Source organism: Pan troglodytes, chromosome 17 (assembly GCF_028858775.2).
Source record: "Pan troglodytes isolate AG18354 chromosome 17, NHGRI_mPanTro3-v2.0_pri, whole genome shotgun sequence".
NCBI classification, from domain to species: domain Eukaryota; kingdom Metazoa; phylum Chordata; class Mammalia; order Primates; family Hominidae; genus Pan; species Pan troglodytes.
In genome coordinates this window covers 52,532,766-52,550,099 of record NC_072415.2, presented here as the reverse complement: position 1 = coordinate 52,550,099, position 17,334 = coordinate 52,532,766, and positions in this window count along the sequence as shown.

The following is a 17,334-nucleotide window of genomic DNA, read 5'->3' as shown; positions in this document are numbered from 1 at the left end:
TGTGCTGCTAAAACACAGAAGAAACAAGTGAGGTCTATCTGCATACACCATTGTTTTCATATATAAAAAGTGTTTTAATATTTTCTGTTCCCCAATTTTCCAATTAGTCTGTATCTATATGTTCTATATAATCTGAAGTTGTTAATTTTTTGTTTTTTTTTAAGTTTATATGGGTACATAGTAAGTGTATATATTTATGGGGTACATAAGATGTCTTGATACAGACATGCAATGTGAAAGAAGCTCATCATGGAGAATGGGGTATCCATCTTTCGAGCATTTACCTTTTGAGTTACAAACAATCCAATAACATTCTTTATTTTATAATATGCCATTAAGTTATTATTGACCATAGCCACTCTATTGTGCCATCAAATAGGAGGTCTTATTCAGTCTATTTTTTGTGCCCATTAACCATACCCACCTCCCCCTCAACCGCTCACTACCCTTCCTAGCCTCTGGTAACCATTCTTGCACTCTCTATGTCCATGAGTTCAATGGATTGGATTTTTAGATACCACAATTAAGTGAGAACATGTGATGTTTGTCTTTCTGTGCCTGGTTTACTTCACTTAATGATCTCCAGTTCCATTCATGTTGTTGCAAATGACTGGATCTCCTTCATTTTATGGCTGAATAGTATACCATTGTGTATATGTACCAAATTTTCTTTATTCATTCATCTGTTGATGGACACTTAGGTTGCTCCCAAAGCTTACCTATTGTTATTAGTGCTGCAACAAACATAGGAGTGCAGATATCTCTTAGGTATACTGATTTGCTTTAAATATTTAAATAGACATTTCTCAAAAAAAAGACATACAAATGGCAAACAGGTATATGAAAAGGTGGTCAACATCATTGATCACCAAAGCAATACAAATCAAAACTACAATGAGTTATTATCTCACCCCAGTTAAAATGGCTTATATCTTAAAAGGCAATAATTTGAACTTTTGATACCAAGAAAGTAAGATGTTAATTACTTTGCAAAGAGAAAGATGTATATGATAGTACTGATATATCTAATTACATAGTAGATATGTTCTTGAAAATTGGCATGCATAAATTTATATTTTAAAACTTTCAGAATGAAAAATGTCCTTCAAAGTATTGTGTGTGTATAAAGTGTTCATTTATCTGTATAAATTATGTATAGTTAACGTAATGTATCTACAATTTAATGTCTTTCCTTTTTCACTCAATTCTTTATAAATATGATTCTTAATGACTACAGAATAGTCTATCATATGTAAGTACTATATATTACTTGATCATTCATCTAATTTTGGACATTTAATTTGTTTCTGGGTTTTCAATATTAGTAATACCACAGGAATGACATATGTATACATGATTTTTGTCTACCTTTCAAATTATTTCCTCCAGATTTTAGGACAAATTATTAAAAGTGTCAAATTATTTTCCAGGAAGGTTATAGTAATTTATACTCCCCAAAAGGTGCTACGAATAATGATATATTTCAGCTGTAACTACAGCTAGAACTTGTTACAGGGCAAGACATAAAACATTACTATTTTTTAAAAGATTTACTTTTCTTATTCTGGTGTCAGACTGGGGAGTTTTTTATTCTTTTCCCTCTTTGTTCAAAAGTCCACTGTCACTGAAAACTTAATCTCCCTAAATTTCTAAGACCAGTGGCATTGTTCAAGGACTGATGTTCACACAAATAGACACATAGACTTATACATACCCTTGCTTTTTGCCTGAATCTTCTCCTGTTCTCAGGTTAAACCTCTCCTAACTCTTCACTCTCATTATCAGGCAACCCCTCTCTAGTAGGTCAGGCTTCAGCTGACTCCAACCTTAATGGAAAGTTTATCTCTATGATATTCAGGTTATACTGCCCGGATGTTCCACAGACTGCCTTGTCTGAGTTCTCACATTGAGGAAAACATTGAGTCTTCAAAATAATCTATATCTTAGAATTAATAATGGCAATGTAAATCATAAAATTAAGCTAGCTAACAGAGTAGAGATCCAAAGTCTATCTGTAAACTTTCCATCTTCTAGCCAGTGTATCTGCTTCTGCATCCCCTTTTCACCATCTCCATCCATATTTATTCCTGCTTCTTTGTTGTTCACTCTTACTGTACTTTCTGCCTTGTGATAGCCTTGAATCCCCAACCCCTAACCTAATTCTCAATTACAATATAGACTAGATATCTATGTCTGGTCTCCTGAACAGTATCTTAGGGATTGGCACACAATGACTGTTCTTTGAAATTTAAGCAAAAAAAAAAAAAAAAAAAAAAAAAAAAAATCCTTTTAATTGTAAAATCAATATATATTTATTACAGAAAAAATATAAAACAATTTTTTTAAAACAGTCATCTATAATCCTTATTATCACAAACAACTACAATTAACACTTTGGTGTATGACCTTTCAAGTCTACATTTGGTATATTTTTTAATGATTTCTTTATAAAAAGAAAATTGTACCCAGTACTATCTTTGATGAATTCCTTGTTTTCTCTGATATATATCATAAATTTGTTTCAATATATATTCTTAAATTTCTATAGTATGCATTTGAATAACTGGAATATATTAATGGCTTACCAGCATCCCACCATTTGGATGTAATATAATTTATGCAAACCAATTTTCTGTTGTGGAGACCTAGTCATGTTTCAACATTTTATGATTACAAATAGAGTTACAGTGAATAAGGCTGCCATTTCCAACAGACAGGCATTGATAACTGATGAAGAGAGGCTTGGGGGTTCTCAGGATACATAAACTCTCACCATGGCCCTGTCACTCTCCACACGTACAGCTGTAAAAAGCCGTGGAATCTCAGTGGTCCTCAGCTTTCCTATCTACCAAATAAAATCTGTGACTCAATGATCTCCTAGTTACTTTTAGTGTAAGGATGAAGATTTGACATTGGGCAAATCATTTATTTATATGCTTTGCAAGTCTTCAGTTAATTCTGCCTACTAGACTCTCTGCACTCCTAGTTACCTATACTTCTCACTAAAGTGCTTGTATTAGTTTCCTGTGGCTACTGTAACAAGTTACAACAAACTCAGTGGCTTAAAATAACAGAAATGTATTCTCATACAGTTCTGGAGCCTGTAAATTGGAAATTAAGGTGTCAACAGAGACTTGCTCTCTCCAAAGTTTCATGGGGAGAACTCCTGGCCTCTTCCAGTTTCTCCTGGCTCCAGGAATTCTTTGGCTTGTCACATTACTCCAGTCCCTGCCTCAATAGGCAAATTGCTTTCTTTTCTTCGTCTCAAAACTCCCTGTGCCTCTGTTTTCTACAAGTTTGCATGTTATTGGAGTTAGGGTCAACCTAGATCATCCATGATAAGATCTTACAAGATCCTCATCTTAATCACGTTTTACTATATACAATGTTATTGACTGGATATTTGTGCCACCCTACCTGCAAAAGTCATTTGTTGAAATCCTGATACTCATTGTGAAGGTATTAGAAGATAGAGTCTTTAGAAGGTAATTAGGTCATTAGGATAGAGGCCTCATGAGTGAGATTAGTGCCTGGCTTAGTCTGTTCAAGCTGCTATAACAAAATACTTAGGTAGCTTTTAAACAACAGAAATTTATATCTCACAGTTCTGGAGGATGAGAAGTCTAAGAGCAGGGCTCCAGCAGACTCAGCGTCTGGTGGGAGCCTGCTTCTTTGTAGATGGTATCTTTTAGCTGCATCTTCACATGGTGAAAGAGGTGAGGCAAGTCCATTGGCTATTTTTTTTTTTAATAAGGGCACAAATCCCATTCATGAGAGCTTCACAAACATTCGGACCATACTAGTGTCCTTAAAAAGGAGACACAAAAGCTTGCTTTTTCTTGTTCTGTTCTCTGCCATGTGAAGAGACAACAAAAGGATGGCTTTCTGCAAACCAGGAAGAGTGCCCTCATCAGACATGGTTCTGCATGCAATTTGATCTGGGACTTTCTAGTCCCCAGACTTGCGTGAAATGAATTTCTATTGTTTAAGCCACCCAGTCTATGGTATTCTGTTACAGCAGCCCAAACGAAGACATACAGAAATATTTACTCTTGCAATAAGATAATATTCATGGGTTCTGCAGATGAGGGCATGCACATATCTTTTGCAGGGCTATCATTTGGTCCAATGCAGTACTCATTATGTATTATTTCTTTCTGAGTTGTGCTCCATGCTTGGGAGCAACTGCAAACATTCAGGCTTTACCAAAAATAACCCTCACAGCAATCACTAAGTTGTAATTCTTCAAGGTAAATGATTTATTTCATTTAAAAGTTTGCATTTAAGTATTCATCATTAATAAGGATGCCTCTGTCAAAAGAACTACCAATAGGCTGACAGAGCTGCATGTAAGGAGAGCAGAGGTATGTGACAAAGAATGGAGCTAGAGAGCCTAGAAGGGTCTACTTCAGGAAAGTATTTTATGTAATGCCAAGCAAACTGGATTTTATGGTAAAGGATATAGGGAACCTTCCTGAAAAAAGCAGTACTGTGAAAAATGGGTTGAAACAGGCAAGACTAAGAGCAAAAAGGCCAGTTAGAAGGCTCTTGCAGCAAGTTAATGACTAAATGGTGAGTAACTGAATTAAGCAAGGCATGAAAAATATAGAAATGAGAAAAACCTTTGTGATTGATTAGAAGTGAGCATCACTGGCCCCTCAATACATCTGTTTTAAAAGTAACTCCTAATAGTAATTTGGTTAATTTCCTTTCACATGGGCTATTTAACATGGTGTTTTGAAAGGATGCATACGTAATAATAAGAGTTAAGTTTTCTGTTGCCACAAGGCAGGATGCTTATTTGATCGTCAATTATCCATCCCACAATCCATTTGGCACTGTATCATAGGCAGTGGCCCACGAAGCCCTCAGAGCACCCTGCCAAGAAAAGCAGTTGGTGATGGCACAACTGAGTGAGTATCGAGTGATTCACAAGGAGAAACAGTATCAGCAGTTTAGCAGGGACTGGCGAAGACAGGCATGTCAAACTCCTGTTCCAAGTCATTTGGTTCCCTTTGCTCCTTACAAAGCTGAGTGCTGTTATATGTGGGGTCCTATGAGCCTGAGGCTATAATGCGTCCTAGAGGCATTCTGTAGGAGATGTTCCTTCTTTCCTGCAAGGAACTACAAGTGTTCTTATCCGCAATGCCAGAGAGCAGGATAGAGTTATTCATACAGTGTGCATGATTCTTACCAATAAATAACAAACCATTAAAGACTTTAGAGCAGGAAGAGACAAGAGAAACTCAAACACGACACTCTCCCTTCTTCTTTTTTTATTTTTACTTTTTATAAATGTAGAAGATAAGATTCAGAGAGAAGTTATTTGAATAAAGTAACAAATCTAGTATTTAGCAATGCTAAGACTTAAATCTAGAATATCTTATTACAAGCATATTGTCTTTTCTAGTACTAGAGATTTACTTGGTTTTACCTAGTCACTAAGCTAAGTAGAGGCCTGCAATTAGGCCTAGATTAATAGTAAGAGATGTGGATATATTTTCAGATATCAGTAATTGAATTTTTGATCATAAAAATATTTGACATTTCTCTAGGCTTTTGTTTTTCTCTTTGTAAAAACAAGAATAGTGACCCTTATCAGTTTCCTTGTTGTGAAGATCAAATGAGAGAATAAATATGAGGTAAAAAATAATATATGCCAGGTGCAGTGGCTCACACCTATACTCCCAGCACTTTGAGAGCCCAAGATGGGAGGATCACTTGAGCCTGGGAGTTCAAAACCAGCCTAGGAAACATAGTGAGACTCCATCTCTATAAAAAATGTATTTTTAAAAATAGCCGTGTGTGGTGGTATGTGCTTGTAGTCCTACCTACTTAGGAGGCTAAAGCAGGAGGATTGCTTAAGCCCAGGAGTCCAAGGCTGCACTGAGCTGTGGTCATGCCACTGCACTTCAGCCTGGGTGATAGAGCGAGAGGCCCTGTCACAAAATAAAATTAAAAAAGTTATCTCATGGATAATTCGGCATTACATTCTTTAGATTCATATAACCTGTCAAGAGTTTGATGTGGACACCAAAGCAAGATGACAGCACTACCGGAGAAGAAATGGATAGAAACACAAAGAGGCGATTATTATTACAGAAGAAACATGCAATCAGGGACCACACTGTAAGAAATTGATTTGGATATTCTATTTCTTATGTATAATAATCCCCAATAAGCAAGTTTTTTAAGGGGAGGAACGGAAAGGAGAAATGATTATAAAGTGTTCACGAGGATCAAGGAGAACGAGTAGAAATGGAATAAAGAACAAAGAGCAAGTTGCAAGAATGATATTCATTTTTACAACTACACTTACAACTATATGCACAGATAGAGAGACTTATGCATGTACATAAACAACTTCATGCAGTTCAGGGCCATCCTGAAGTTGGTCTATAGTATTCTAGACAAATAAACTTCTACTCTGCTCGATATTAGCTAGAATTTTTTTTAAAAAATAATCTGGTAATAATTTAAGTAATAGAGAAGGAAAAACTCTAAGATCGAAAATGAGCACATTAATACCATGACATTACATAGCATAACAACAACAAAAAAAAACAGTTTAACCACAAATGTATGAGCTAGTTTTAAGGTAAATGGACACACTGCTAATAATTCTATTCATTTATAATAGAGCACATTTCATCCCATGCAATAGTCGGTAAAACATTGGTTAAAGCAGTGTATTAAAAAAGCCATACAAGCCTAGCATAATATTTTAATTAATATACACATGTATCACAGTTATCTACCAACATTTGATGTATTCTGTAGATCTTTTTTCTAAAAGAAGATCATGGATTGGTATGAGAACTTAAAGATACTTGCAAAGTAATCTGGATGCAAAATTATTTCAAATTGTTAAATTCTTTTAGAGTTGTATTGCCCGTGGCTATATATACGTGTGTGTGTGTGTGTGCACATGTGTCTATATACACACATAGACACACACATCTGTAACGTTTGCAAATAGGCAAAAATATGCAACATATTGCTGATGAAAGCAGTTGTATGTAGTAAAAGAGTAAAGGAAAGCAAGAAATGATTCATTATAAAACTCAGAATTGTTTCATATAGGAGATAAGTAGGAAGTAGAGGTGAAAAAATACTGTAGTATCCCAAGGTGGAGGTAATGTTGGTAATATATCTCATGGTATGGTAATATATCTTAACCATCTTCACTTTTAAATTGTATATAGATTTGATATACATTTCGTGTGTATGATATATTTCATAGTACAAAATGTTTACAAAGTAAATGGAAAATTAAAAAATATTTTGTAATGAAAAACCTTTTTATTATTATTATTATACTTTAAGTTTTAGGGTACATGTGCACAATGTGCAGGTTAGTTACATATGTATACATGTGCCATGCTGGTGTGCTGCACCCATTAACTCGTCATTTAGCATTAGGTATATCTCCTAATGCTAATCCTCCCCCCTCCCCCCACCCCACAACAGTCCCCAGAGTGTGATGTTCCCCTTCCTGTGTCCATGTGTTCTCATTGTTCAATTCCCACCTATGAGTGAGAACATGCAGTGTTTGGTTTTTTGTCCTTGCGATAGTTTACTGAGAATGATGATTTCCAGTTTCATCCATGTCCCTACAAAGGACATGAACTCATCACTTTTTATGGCTGCATAGTATTCCATGGTGTATATGTGCCACATTTTCTTAATCCAGTCTATCATTGTTGGACTTTTGGGTTGGTTCCAAGTCTTTGCTATTGTGAATAGTGCTGCAATAAACATACGTGTGCATGTGTCTTTATAGCAGCATGATTTATAGTCCTTTGGGTATATACTCAGTAATGGGATGGCTGGGTCAAATGGTATTTCTAGTTCTAGATCCCTAAGGAATTGCCACACTGACTTCCACAATGGTTGAACTAGTTTACAGTCCCACCAACAGTGTAAAAGTGTTCCTATTTCTCCACATCCTCTCCAGCACCTGTTGTTTCCTGACTTTTTAATGATTGCCATTCTAACTGGTGTGAGATGGTATCCCATTGTGGTTTTGATTTGCATTTCTCTGATGGCCAGTGACGATGAGCATTTTTTCATGTGTCTTTTGGCTGCATAAATGTCTTCTTTTGAGAAGCATCTGCTCGTATACTTTGCCCACTTTTTGATGGGGATGTTTGTTTTTTTCTTGTAAATTTGTTTGAGTTCATTGTAGATTCTGGATATTAGCCCTTTGTCAGATGAGTAGGTTGTGAAAATTTTCTCCCATTTTGTAGGTTGCCTGTTCACTCTGATGGTAGTTTCTTTTGCTATGCAGAAGCTCTTTAGTTTAATTAGATACCATTTGTCAATTTTGGCGTTTGTTGCCATTGCTTTTGGTGTTTTAGACATGAAGTCCTTGCCCATGCCTATGTCCTGAATGGTATTGCCTAGGTTTTCTTCTAGGGTTTTTATGGTTTTAGGTCTAACGTTTAAGTCTTTAATCCATCTTGAATCAATTTTTGTATAAGGTGTAAGGAAGGGATCCAGTTTCAGCTTTCTACATATGGCTAGCCAGTTTTCCCAGCAGCATTTATTAAATAGGGAATCCTTTCCCCATTTCTTGTTTTTCTCAGGTTTGTCAAAGATCAGATAGTTGTAGATACGCGGCATTGTTTCTGAGGGCTCTGTTCTGTTCCATTGATCTATATCTCTGTTTTGGTACCAGTACCATGCTATTTTGGTTACTGTAGCCTTGTAGTATAGTTTGAAGTCAGGTAGTGTGATGCCTCCAGCTTTGTTCTTTTGGCTTAGGATTGACTTGGCGATGTGGGCTCTTTTATGGTTCCATATGAACTTTAAAGTAGTTTTTTCCAATTCTGTGAAGAAAGGCAGTAGTTTTTTCCAATTCTGTGAAGAAAGGCATTGGTAGCTTGATGGGGATGGCATTGAATCTATAAATTACCTTGGGCAGTATGGCCATTTTCACGATATTGATTCTTCCTACCCATGAGCATGGAATGTTCTTCCATTTGTTTGTATCCTCTTTTATTTCATTGAGCAGTGGTTTGTAGTTCTCCTTGAAGAGGTCCTTCACGTCCTTTGTACGTTGGATTCCTAAGTATTTTATTCTCTTTGAAGCAATTGTGAATGGGAGTTCACTCATGATTTGACTCTCTGTTTGTCTGTTATTGGTGTATAAGAATGCTTGTGATTTTTGTACATTGATTTTTGTATCCTGAGACTGTGCTGAAGTTGCTTATCAGCTTAAGGAGATTTTGGGCTGAGACAACGGGGTTTTCTAGATATACAATCATGTCATCTGCAAACAGGGACAATTTGACTTCCTCTTTTCCTAATTGAATACCCTTTATTTCCTTCTCCTGCCTAATTGCCCTGGCCAGAACTTCCAACACTATGTTGAATAGGAGTGGTGAGAGAGGGCATCCCTGTCTTGTGCCAGTTTTCAAAGGGAATGCTTCCAGTTTTTGCCCATTCAGTATGATATTGGCTGTGGGTTTGTCATAGATAGCTCTTATTATTTTGAGATACATCCCATCAATACCTAATTTACTGAAAGTTTTTAGCATGAAGAGTTGTTGAATTTTGTCAAAGGCCTTTTCTGCATCTATTGAGATAATCATGTGGTTTTTGTCTTTGGTTCTGTTTATATGCTGGATTACATTTATTGATTTGCGTATATTGAACCAGCCTTGCATCCCAGGGATGAAGCCCAAAAAGCTTATGGTGGATAAGCTTTTTGATGTGCTGCTGGATTCTGTTTGCCAGTATTTTACTGAGGATTTTTGCATCAATGTTCATCAAGGATATTGGTCTAAAATTCTCTTTTTTGGTTGTGTTTCTGCCCGGCTTTGGTAGCAGGATGATGCTGGCCTCATAAAATGAGTTAGGGAGGATTCCCTCTTTTTCTGTTGATTGGGATATTTTCAGAAGGAATGGTACCAGTTCCTCCTTGTACCTCTGGTAGAATTCGGCTGTGAATCCATCTGGTCCTGGACTCTTTTTGGTTGGTAATCTATTGATTATTGCCACAATTTCAGATCCTGTTATTGGTCTATTCAGAGATTCAACTTCTTCCTGGTTTAGTCTTGGGAGATTGTATGTGTCAAGGAATTTATCCATTTCTTCTAGATTTTCTAGTTTGTTTGCATAGAGGTGTTTGTAGTATTCTCTGATGGTAGTTTGTATTTCTGTGGGATTGGTGGTGATATCCCCTTTATCATTTTTTATTGCGTCTATTTGATTCTTCTCTGTTTTTCTTTATTAGTCTTGCTAGTGGTCTATCAATTTTGTTGATCCTTTCAAAAAACCACCTCCTGGATTCATTAATTTTTTGAAGGGTTTTTTGTGTCTCTATATCCTTTAGTTCTGCTCGCAGAAATAAAGATGTTCTTTAAAACCAACAAGAACAAAGACACAACATACCAGAATCTCTGGGACACATTCAAAGCAGTGTGTAGAGGGAAATTTATAGCATTAAATGCCCACAAAAGAAAGCAGGAAAGATCCAAAATTGACACCCTAACATCACAATTAAAAGAACTAGAAAAGCAAGGGCAAACACATTCAAAAGCTAGCAGAAGGCAAATAATGAAAAATCTTATGGCAGTTTGGCTACAAAGAGAAGAGGGTAAATAGGGTGTTGGTTGAGAAGATACATCTAAAATCACATGCAAATCTGGTTCTTGTCACTCATTCAGTCAAACCCTTCAGTGGTTTCCCATCGTCTTGCCTGACACCCTAGGCTAGGATAAGTTCCTTTGGTCTATCTTTTCAAAGCCCCTCATTTGACAAATGTAACTGTGAGTTACTTAATATGTAAGTGTGTAGTCAGTATATGTTTTCCACCTGAAACTACATGTATACTCTATGAGCACAGAAGTCGTGACTGCGTTCTTCTCTCCATACACTTATAAGGATGTGCTCTGTGTATTATTAGCTTCTCAACCAATGCTGGATTATTGAATGAATTAACAACAAAAAATAAAACCTAAGTTCCAGAGCCCAGATAATCTGAATATAGACCCATAGTACCATGGGATGAAACTCTGTTAATACCTCATATATACCTCTCTCCACAATACCCCATATATATCTGACTGTAAGCAGGAATGAGAAAACTGCCTATACCATGTGACTTGGGGTTAACTGTGAATTATTTTCCCCCACTTGAAATATAACTTTCTGTAATTTTATCCCCCATGAATTTTATTATTTTTGAGTCATGCTTTTGAGTTAATATTTTACCTTTGTTAAAATACAAATAGTCTTTCATGAAATGTGCATGAAGTTATTGTAAGCTATTAATTGGTAAACTGTTGATAAACATTGTTAAATTGTTGGATCCTTTTTGACCTGACAGCTTCTATGAGCATCTTTCTAAAGCTGTGATAAATAGATAAGCCATGGTGGAAACGTAAGTCTTTGCTTAAACAAGGTCTTCATATACTGGACACTAAATTAGTAAAAGGGGAGGAAAGTCTGAGTGAGAAAATGATAAGAATAATTTTTATCTGTTTTTTTAATTATAAGAAACTTGATTATATAAACACAAATGGACAATGAGATTAAGATGGCAGATAGGAGGCAGGACTAGCTTGCAGCTCCCACTTGGGCAAAAAAAGACCCGATTTTTTGACATCCAAGTTTTTTGCATTCTGGACTGAGAATACACCAGCTTTATAACCATAATGCCTAAATAATAACCCTGGATGATATACTCAGAAGTTAAGCGAGCATGGTCAAATACTTGAATTATATAAATCTTACTGGAACCTCACAGAGTTGTTATTAGCTTTGAATGAAGTATGTGTCTAATGTACTTAATAAAATAGCTATTACATAGTAGATGTTCAGTAAATATGTTATTATTACAATAATATTGTCATAATGATCTTTAATGTGAATAAGTGGGACCAAAACTGGACAGGTTCTAATTGCACAGAAAGCACAGGTATAACACAGAGATCCAAAGAAGTCAGATCCAAAATACAGATGGCAGTGGCCATCACAGAGACTTTCAAAAATGAAAGCATGAAGCCAGCAACTAAAGTAAGTGTCTGCCTCTCTGAAAGCTTTTACCTGGGTACTATTTGGCCCATTTATAGAGCCATAAGGCTCTTACCAGTGAGACCACAGACAATTAGTTCAGTCTCAGAATGATTTGTAGTCAGAAGGTAAGATAAGAATACTAAATGGAAATCTGCAAAAGGCTTATGAGTCCTGACACAAGCATTCTGAGTTACCCTGAGAAAATAAACCATTAAGGCTCATTTTCCTTGTTTATGTTAAAAAAAAAAAAAAAAAAAAAACAGGGCAAGAAAATACCAGGTCAAACATCTTCTATTGTTATTTTCACTCCTTTGATCTGAATATTCTGTGAAATAGTTTATTGTGTATTTATATAATAGATCATTGGATAATTTACATTAGGCCCCAGATTAGGAATGACTAGATGAGATCATTCCCATGCTCTCTTTTAGCTCTCAAAAAATTTATGATTTTAATATAGTTTATCAATACACCTATGTGGCTAATAAACAACACAATTCACTAGGGACAAAAACATTTTTACTTTGCTTTTTATTATATATGTGTATATTTGCTTTTTATTATCATATATATGTGTATCATACATATGTGTGTGTGTGTATACATATATATATATATATAAAGATTTTAAGGTAATCCCAGCTAGTGGCATAAATGCAACTAGGATGTAAAATAAACCTTTACTGCCTTTCAAATGGTCTTTTTTTTCTCTCTTTGTTTCTCAGACTAGCACATATGCTTTCAGTCTTCTCAGGAACCAGAACACACATAAAAGTAGTTTTTGTATGAATATACTAGGCTTTTATGTGAATCATTAAATTCACATGTCAGATTTCTCGAGTTGTAAAATCGAAGGAAAGAAACCAAATCAAGTATTTTAAAAAGTCAATTTTATTTGGCCCAAAAGGAAATGCCTTTTTATTATACAGACCAGAAAGGCACATAATGACTGGAGTACTAAAAAGTCAGTCTCTTTGTCTACCTGCAGATTAAACCTAAACAAAAGACAAATGATATATAAGGAAAATGTGACTTTCAGAAGTTAGAATTGAAAGAGAGTTTCAATATCTTGACTTGAAATAAAGGCGAAGAAACTTTGCTCAACTAAAGGACTGGCTTGGTGTTCTCTACAGTTAGATCACATCTAACTATAAAGCCTAAGATGCTCATTACTCTTAGTAGGAACAGAAAATCTTTCAATGGAGATATTAAGAATATGATAAATATCCATCTACCTGGAGTCATCTGAGTTGCAGATATTAGGAAAAAATTTAGAAGCCAATATTACTTTAAAAAACTATTTTAAAGCTTAAAGTTTGACTTGATTCAACAAACACATATGGTGTTCCTTATAGTTTTGTGCTATATGTAAGGCACTTCAGGAAAGAGAGAAACTATACTGTCCCTGCATAAAATAATTAGAATGTAGAAAGAAATGTAATAAATATAATAAGTGCCCTTAGAGAAAAACAAGAAAAGTACAATCAGATTTTTAAAAAGAAGAGACTGTATCTGAATTAAATAAACACAGTGATCTTCTATGAATAAGGAAGAGAATAACAATAATAATGATAAGAAACAGTTACTTAATGTCTACACATCAAGCACCATTAAGTGTTTTCACACATACTGTCTGATTTAATCCATATATTAATTCTTTAATGTAGCAAAATATGACCCACATTTTTTAGAAGTGAGAACGTTACATGTCTGAGATCACACAACTTGAACGAGCAGAGCTAGAACTCAAACTCCATTTCAGGCAGTTCCATTTTAGACAGATTTAGTATATTTAAACTTGAAGATATACTGCAAAAGAGATGTGCTTTGAAAGCTGAATAGTTTGGTGGGAAGGGTTGTTTGTTTTTCTTTATTTATTTTAATCCAAGGAAAAACTACATACCAAGCCTCAGCATTCTAAAAGCATAATTCCATTGAAAAGTCTAGTTCCAGTTAGACTGCAACTCAGGTAATATGTATAGAAATGTTGTGTTGTCTAAAATGTTGTGTTGTGTTGTGTTGTGTTTGAAAGAAATAGGTTAAAATGGACTTTAGAGATCACACTTGGAAATGTATGTTTACTTTGTGGCAAATAGAGATACCAAAGAAATGGAAGACACCTTCGAGAGGGACTGTGGTTCACTTTGGCATTAATCCTGCATAACAAATTGCTTCAAAACTTAGTACATAAAAATAATTTTCTTTTACTTACTATTTTCTGTAGGTCAGGAATCTGCAAGTTGCTTAAATAGATGATTTGTACTGAAAGTTTTTCATGAGGTTGCAGTCAAGTTGTCATCTGGGCTGCAATCTCAACTGAAAGCTTGACTGGAAAACAGCTCAGTTCTAAGCTCAATCAAGAGGCTGTTGGTAGGTAGACTTCAGTTTCTTGCTGGATGTTGGACTGAGGGCTTCAGTTCATCACTGACCTTTGGCCAGAGACAAATTCAGCACCTCATCACATGGACCTTACTATAGCTCAGTTTTGGCATACAAGCTGGCATCCCTTAGAACAGGTGATGAGAGAGTGAGAGAGAGACAGATACAGAGAGAGACAGAGAGAGACTTCACCTTTTATAATAAAAAGAGACATACCATATAACCTGCCATATTCTATTCTTGAAGGTAAGAGTATGAAATATTAATTTTTAAATCACCAGAAGCTCCCTATATATACTTTTGTATTAGATGAATAATAAACATCTAAGACTCTTATTTGTCTATTATATTCTTAACTATCTTTGTTGGCAGCCCTTTCCTTTTCTCTGCGATCAAGACACTTCTGCTTCAAAAGCTTAAACCATGTTTTCCTTGCTCAGGTATTTGAAAAAATCCTGTATTTACTATATAAGTATTCCTGTCCTATAAAAAAAGTGGTTAATTCACATCTTAGCTTTCTTATCTCTAGAATTAAAACATCCTAGGAAAAGTAAGAATTAGAGGATTGTGGCTCTGGAAAAGCCAAGGGATTCTGCTTTCAATAAGATTGCTTAAACCATACCAGAAAGATATATTTAGACACTAGAGATTTTCTGATCTGTTTCATTTCATGGATGAAGATACTAAAGTGCAGAGATGTAACACAATTTACCCAATCTGTGGTAATAGTAGTTGACTAGATATTAGGATATTATGATCTGCATCTGTTTCACTTTTATCAGATTGTCATTTCATGTGCTTTTTAACTATTGATTTCTTTCCTCACCTTTCTCAAATCTAAATTATTTTAAATTTAATCTATTACTCCTATAATTCCTACTGTGTCATTTTTTGGTGAAGGCAATGGTGGTCTGGAAACAGTTTAATATTGAATAGAAATGATAGTACACCTACACTTTGCTTTGGAGGAGCATACATTCACAGTCTGGATTTCAACATGAGTGCCATGTCTTAGGTAATATTTGCTCTAAGGGAGAGGATAGTTGCTGAAAATGAAAGGTTAGCATGTTGGAAGGCTTTTAGCATTACTTCCCTCAGATTGAAATCTGAGAGCTACTTAGAAGGCTTTTAAGGAAGAAATAGTGACAGAGGCCAAAGTTCATTAGTCAGAATTTTAGGATATAGTCAAAAAGTTGAGTAACTTAGAGATATTTTAAGAGGTGAGATCGCTCAGGCCAGGTTTCTTGACAAAAACGAGGCAAGCAGTATAAAATCTATTCAGGCTTGGGCTAGACAAGTTTTTACTTTGTTTTAATAGAAAGAATCTTCTTCCTCTTTTCTGCACCCTGTCCTCCCTCAATCTCCACATAAGGACTAAACTCTCACATCTCCCCCCACACCAGGGCATTATACTTTCCCTAGCTTGGCACTGACAAAGCTCTTGGTCTATTCCGTAATGATTAAGCCTTGAATTTAACATCTCTGTCATAGAGACCTTTATGTTTTCATTACTACTGGATCCCTTGTGCTAAGACGGTGCCTAGCTTATAACAGGAGCTTAATAATGAATGTTAAGTGATGGAAAGCCTACAGAGGGTCATCTATGTAATGATCGAGGTCAGTAAGGCACTCACTGATAACCAACTTTTCCACAATTATCTCCCCTTCCTTTACTTTAAACAATTGCTATTTGTCTTAAATAACCCTGGCAGATGCCATTCTACTTAAAATCAAAAACAATTCCCTTTATGGCTGATAATTTGTTACATATCAAAGATAGTTCAAAGCATTTGGAAATAATCTGGGTCAAAGCTAGGAATTACTGATTCAAATATTTCTGGAGCCATAGACTAGTGTTTGAAGGGATTTTAAAGACTGCTTTGCTTTTCTCTATAATTTTGAAAAGAGCGAGCCTGAAGTACATAAAGTCTAGGTGATTTGTCCAATGATCCTCAGGTCATTAACGAAATAGTAAAGATCAGAATCTAGGCTTGTCGAAAGTTTGTTCATTGTTTTTGCCATTTAGCTTATTATACACTCCAACATTTCTGTTTGTTTGTGAAGCAAGTGAAAGAATCCTTAAGTGTTGATAGGTTTATAGACAAGAGAGATGAAAACATGAAGAGTCAACAATTGTGGAGTAATTAAGCAAATAATGGCACTCAGAAAGGAAACATATCATGCTTAAGACATTTTTCTATCTCAAGGTAAAGAAAAACTGAAATTTCAGGAGGTATCACTGATTGTTTCACGATTATAGTTACTAGGCTTCATTTCTTATGAATCAGTAGGCCCTGGATATGTCTTGAAGTAGAAGAGATGATATCTGATACTTTTCTACAGAACCATGTGAAGCTTTTTCTACATAATGAGTAGGGGAAGCTGTATGGATTATTTGCATTAGAAAAAAATTCCTCTTACAAAATGTATTTAGATTTGTCCTTGATGTGAGAATTATTATTTGTATGGAGTGTGTGTATGTGTCCATGTGCCTAAATGTATCTAGGTGACTTTCATCTAATTTTTTCCCACATGAAGACTGGAGAAATATGAGAAAGGCAAAGGCTTATGTTTTCACACTGGCAAAGATCTCACAGTGTACCAGATGTGGGCCCTCACTACCCTGAGGCAGAGCTGGTCTTCTGAGAAACATACACTGGCCCTTCTTCATCTGAACCTTCAAAAACCACTTCAAAGTGTGTATTTCTGAAAATACACAGCACAGACTGTGGGAAATATGATGTCTGAAGGTGATACAGGAGTTAAGAATTACTTAGGCAGATAGTGAGGGTATGGAAATCCTCCGTAAGGTTTTCCTTTTAATGAAAAGCAGCCTCAAATCATTTTCTAACAAAGAGTAGCCTGTAAAGTTGAGCTGCAGACATAGACAAGCAAGTTGGGAGCTTGCAAGGGTGAATGACTGCAGGAACT